Raw genomic sequence first — 6,045 nt, 5'->3', positions numbered from 1 at the left:
TAAAAAAGTGATGTTATTTTGTTTAAGTGTGTCTACCACAATCTACTGCCAGCATTTTTCAATTAACAATTTCCTCTCATTCCTAAAAGGTAACAATGTAGCTTGTACACTCATCTAGATTCCATGCAGTTATGAATAATCTCTCACTGGTATCAGTTTAAACATGATTTGATGTTTTCAAAGATGTAGGCATATGCAATTAATTGTGACAGTGATTTTCAGCCCATATTTACTGCAAAATATAACACATTGAGGAGAATCTATAGAAAAATGCAAATGTTACCACCTCACATATTAGGAAATAGAACACTGCTGGCAACCTAGAAGTGCACCCACGTATGCCTAAAAGAGTGTATCCTCCCCCCTTTCCTTTAGATATAACTATTATTATGATTTTATGATAATTTTATATATATACCTATACGTATACGTATAGGTATAGGTATATATATAGTTTTAAGACCTAAGGTAAAGGTAGAGGCACCTGGGTGCACAGTCAGTTAAGCTCTGACTCTTGATTTTGGCTCAGGTCATGATCTTACAGTTTTGTGAGTTTGAGCCCCATGTTGGGCTCTGTGCTGACAGTGTGGAGCCTGCTTGAGATTCTCCTCTCTCTCTCTGTCCCTCCCCCTGTTCTCACTCTCTCTGTCTCTCAAAATAAATAAACTTAAAAAAAAAAAAAAAGAGGGTGCCTGGGTGGCTCGGTCGGTTAAGCAACCAACTTTGGCTCAGGTCATGATCTTGGGGTTCGTGAGTTCGAGGCCCACGTTGGACTGGCTGCTGTCAGCACAGAGCCTGTTTCGGATCCTCTGTTCCCCCTCTCTCTCTGCTCTTCCCCCAGTCACACTCCCTCTCTCAAAAAATAAATAAACATTAAAAAAAAAACAGACCTAAGATAAATGCAGTTTTGTGTGAACCTGATAATTGTATCCAAAATTTTATTTGAAACTGTATTTTTATAGAATAGGGATCTCCAGAGCAACATTGTTCAACAGAGCTTTCTGTAATAATGGAAATGGCTCAAAAATCACTCTCTCTTTTCATCTCAGTTTTCCCCTTTTAAAAATTTTCATTCTATGAGATATTTTATAAAGTTTACTGCCTTTGCAAATAAGCTACTCTTTATCACTTTCTACAAATTAAAATGAAATCAGGATAGAGAATCTCTCACAAAATAATTCATTGAGGATACTGTTAGGCCTGATGCTTTTCATAGGAATTCCTGAAACAGCAAAGCATTTACACCTCATGTAAGAGAAATAACTGCTGAGCACACTCCCAGCATGCTTTGTCCCTATTTGGCTGTCACTACAGCTGTGCGACAGGTGCACAGATTCTTTTTCCTTTTTAAAAATAATTGCAAATAGCCTTCCCACCCCCATCCACTCAGTAGGTGGTCCTAAGCCTTAAACAAAACAAAGCAGCAAAGAAATTATCTCCTTGTCATTTAATTCTGCTTATTAGGAATGGGCACTTTCCAGAGTTAATTCAGCAAAACAATTGCCATTCTCTATCATTGCAGAGGTTAAGCACATGATAGGCTTGGCAAAAGTAGTGAGCAAAGGCTCAAAACTCGGAAAGTAATTGTATGATGTACTATTGAGAGCATTAATCAAACACTAGAGCAAGGAGACTACAAACAGAAACAGCAAGAGCTTAGGAACATATTTATGGATATGTCTCCTCAGGCAATGGAAACACAAGCAGAAATAAACCATTGGGACTAAACCAAAACAAAAAGCTTTTGCACAGCAAAGGAAACGATCCACCAAACAAAAAGGCAACCTACTGAATGCAAGAAGATATTTGCAAATGATATATCTGATAGGGGTTAATATCCAAAATATATAAAGAACTTTTACAACTCAACACCAAAAACCAAACAATCTGATTTAAATATGAGCAGAGTACCTGAATAGACATTTTTTCTGAAGAAGACATACAGATGGCTAACAAACACACGAAAAGATGTTCAACATCACTAATCATCAGGGAGATGCAAATCAAAACCGCAATGAGATATCATCTCACACAGTCAGAATGGCTATTATCAAAAAGACAAGAAACAACAAATATTGGCAAGAATGGGGAGAAAAAGGAACCTGGTGTGCTACTGTAGGAAAGTAAATTGGTGTAATCACTGTGGAAAACAGTGTGATTCCTCAAAAAATTAAACAGTGTGATTCATCAAAAAATTAAAAATAGAAATGCCATATGATCCAGTAATTCCACTACTGGGTATTTACTAATAGACAATGAAAACACCAATTCAAAAAGATACATACATACCTCTATGTTCATTATAGCTTTATTTACAATAGCTGAGATATGATAGCAACCCAAGTGTCCACTGACAGATGAATGGATAAAAAAGATGTATATATATGTGTATACATACATATATATACAATGAAATATTACTCAGCCATAAAAAATGATGAGATCTTGTCATTTCCAACAACATGGATGGACCTAGAGGGTATTATGCTAAGTAAAATATGCCAGGCAGAGAACAACAAATACCATATAAGTTCATTCATATGTGGAATCTAAAAAACAAAACAAATAAAGGAAAAACAAGAAGAGTCTTAAATACAGAGAACAAACTAGTGACTGACGGAGAAGAGGTGGGTGGCGGGATGGGCAAAATAGGTGAAGGGAATTGGGAAGTATAGGCTTACAGTTATAAAATAAATGGAGATGAAAAGTACAGCCAAGGGGGTGGGGGGGCACCTGGGTGTCTCAGTTGGTTAAGCATCCAACTTCTGCTCAGGCTGTGATCTCGTGGTTTGTGAGTTCAAGCCCCACATTGGGCTCTCTGCTGTCAGCACAGAGCCTGCTTCAGATCCTCTGTCTTCCTGTCTCCCTTCAGATCTCTCTGCTCTCCCCCACTTGTTTTCTCTCTCTCTCTCTCAAAATAAATAAATAAGCTTAAAAAAAAAAAGAACATCATAGGGAATATAGTCAATAATACTATAATAGGCTGTGTGTCCAGGGTCCTGCAGATCTGTTTCTTGCTTCAACAGTATTTGGACTGTACAGACCCAGGAATGCCCCTTCTGTCAGCCTCTTACCAGCATCCAAACTTCTTTCCAACCTTTTTTCCAGTCACAAACTTTGGAGCCATATTCTCAGCCAGTCTGCCTCTAGGACCAGCCAACACCCTATGTTGAACATAACTCCTTATTACTGATTACCCATGAGCTCTCATATTTGTCAGAATTATTTCACCGACGTGGGAGACACTGTCAAACATCTGGTCAACATGCATCTACTGGCCTCCTACACCTACCTCTCTCTGGGCTTCTATTTCCAGTGGCTCTGGAGAGAGTGAGCCATTCCATCTACGAGTTGGTTGAGAAGTGTGAGGGAGCTGAATATCTCTTAAAGGTGCAAAACCAGTGCTGCAACTGCTCTCTCCTCCAGGACATGCAGAAGCCATCATAAGATGAGTGGGGTAAAACCCTGAACACCATGGAAGCCACCATGGTCCTGGAGAAGAACCTGAACCAGGCCCTTTTGGGTATGCATGGTCAGGGTTCTGCCACACAGACTTCCATCTCTGTGACTTCAGGGAGAACCACTTCCTAGATCAGGAGGTGAAACTCATCAAGAAGATGGGCGACCATCTGATTAACCTCCACAGGCCAGCTGGCCCCCAGGCTGGGCTGGGTGAGTATCTCTCTGAAAGGCTCACCCTCAAGCATGACTAGAAGCCTCTGAAGCCCAGAAGCCTTTGAGAGGCCCCTCTGGCATCCCTCTGGTGCCAGGGCTTATGCCTGAGCCTCTCTCTGCAGTCACTAAGTAGGTTTTTAACCCTCTTGGAGCCCTCCCAAGGCATGGATCAAATGGAAACAATAAAGCTTTTAGCAGCGAAATAATATTGTAATATTATAATAACATTGTATGGTAAACTACACTTATCATAGTGAGCATTAAGTAATGTATAGAATTGTTGAATCACTATGTTATACTCCTGAAACTAATATAACATTGTACGTCAGCTGTACTTCAAAAATTTTTGAAAAGCAGTGATAGAATAAAACATGTTTGGCTACCTAAAAATGTTAAACTCCATATTATTATATGATCCAAATGTAACAATAGGTTACTCTCTATTTTTGTTATGTAAGGAGGAATTTTTAAATCAATTTATAAAAACACTAAATAAATGATCACAAATAAATCCCAAATTAGTTAATACATCTAGTAAACAAATACCTCCTTTCATTTGGTCCCTTCCCTCATCAAATTAGAAAAATCTTGGGAATGCCTGCTATTAGCCTGGCTTGGTCCAATCACTGGAACTGGAGGTGGTAACGCCTTTGCAAACTCCTACTTTACACAGGTGGCCAGGGCAAAAGTTATACAGAAGGGGGGGGGGGGGGGAAGAGTATGGTACGTGCACCAAAGGAAGGGAGTTTAAAGTGTTGGGTGCACAAAGTGATTAACATAGTAAAATTTGGGAGTAATATAAAATTTAGATCAATCACTTTACTTGTTAGTAGCAGGTTATATGGAAAATGTGATTGGGAAAAATGGAGTTATTGGCTAATACATAATTTCCAAAACTTTGTGCCTCTCTAATGGGAGTAGCTAAGAATTTCCTCTAACTATAAAATTATGTCTCATCTTACCAGAAGAGATTTCATAAGATTGATAGCATAAATGGGGATTTAAATTGAAACTCCAAATTCTTTTGGCATGCAGATACAAAGTATGAAAAAAATAAAAGATCATAGCATATAAAAATAAACATTAAAAAAATTTTTTTGTTTCTTTATTTTTGAGAGAGAGGGAGAGACAGAATGTGAGCAGGGGAAGGGCAGAGAGAGAGGGATACACAGAATCCAAAGCAGGCTCCAGGCTCTGAGCTATCAGCACAGAGCCCGACATGGGGCTTGAACTCACGAACTGTGAGATCATGACCTGAGCTGAAGTTGGATGCTTAACCAACTGAGCCACCCAGGTGCCCCTAAACATTTTTAATTTATAGGGAAAAAAAGTTTTATATTTAGTTATCCAGTGAGTCTAAAACCTGAGCTTTAATTCTACTGAAATATTTGGAAGTCATTCTCACTGAGCTGGCCAATTCCCCTTATGGAGGATGAATAGAACCATCTCAGCTCTGAATAACTGAACACAGTGGTTTCCAAAACAGGAAACAATCTGCCTGGGACATATCAACGCAGCAATTTCCTTTTCTGAATGAATGTATTTGTATTAAACTGGGAAACATTTCTGAACATGGTTTACTAGCTAGAAAACCATGCTCTTGGGTAATGTTTTCACAGTTTGCCATCATTAGATGAGAAGAAACATGAACTGTAAAGAACTCTATTTCAACTTAATCTTTTTTCTCACCCTCAATATATATGAATAGTCAAGAAAACTGTTTCTGGTACAATCTATCTTGAATTTCATCACAAAGAATAAACAGCCACAGGAATTCTGCAGGCTTATTATTAAATATGAATGAATATATTTTTAATTTTTTATTATTTTATTTTATTTTTTAATGTCAAAATTATTGTCAAATTGGTTTCCATACAACACCCAGTGCTCATTCCAACAGGTGCCCTCCTCAATGCCCATCACCCACCCCCCCCACCCTCCCACCCCCCATCAACCCTCAGCTTGTTCTCAGTTTTTAAGAGTCTCTTATGGTTTGGCTCTCTCCCTCTCTAACTTTTTTTTCCTTCCCCTCCCCCATGGTCTTCTGTTAAGTTTCTAAGGATCCACATAGGAGTGAAAACATGTGGTTTCTGTCTTTCTCTGTATGACTTATTTCACTTAGCATAATACTCTCCAGTTCCATCCACATTGCTACAAAAGGCTAAAATGAACAAATCAGGAGACTATAGATGCTGGAGAGGATGTGGAGAAATGGGAACCCTCTTGCACTGTTGGTGGGAATGCAAACTGGTGCAGCCACTCTGGAAAACAGTGTGGAGGTTCCTCAAAAAATCAAAAATAGATCTACCCTATGACCCAGCAATAGCACTGTTAGGAATTTACCCAAGGGACACAGGAGTGCTGATGCAT

The 6,045-nt window shown here is 38.9% G+C and overlaps 1 pseudogene; it reads left to right on the top strand.

Annotated features, from left to right (window-relative positions):
* The first annotated feature begins 3,199 nt into the window (after positions 1-3,199).
* On the top strand, positions 3,200-3,713 carry LOC109501530 (annotated as a pseudogene).
* Positions 3,714-6,045: the final 2,332 nt, after the last annotated feature.

Source organism: Felis catus, chromosome B4 (assembly GCF_018350175.1).
Source record: "Felis catus isolate Fca126 chromosome B4, F.catus_Fca126_mat1.0, whole genome shotgun sequence".
Lineage (NCBI taxonomy): Eukaryota > Metazoa > Chordata > Mammalia > Carnivora > Felidae > Felis > Felis catus.
This window is presented reverse-complemented; position numbering and strand designations above follow the sequence as displayed.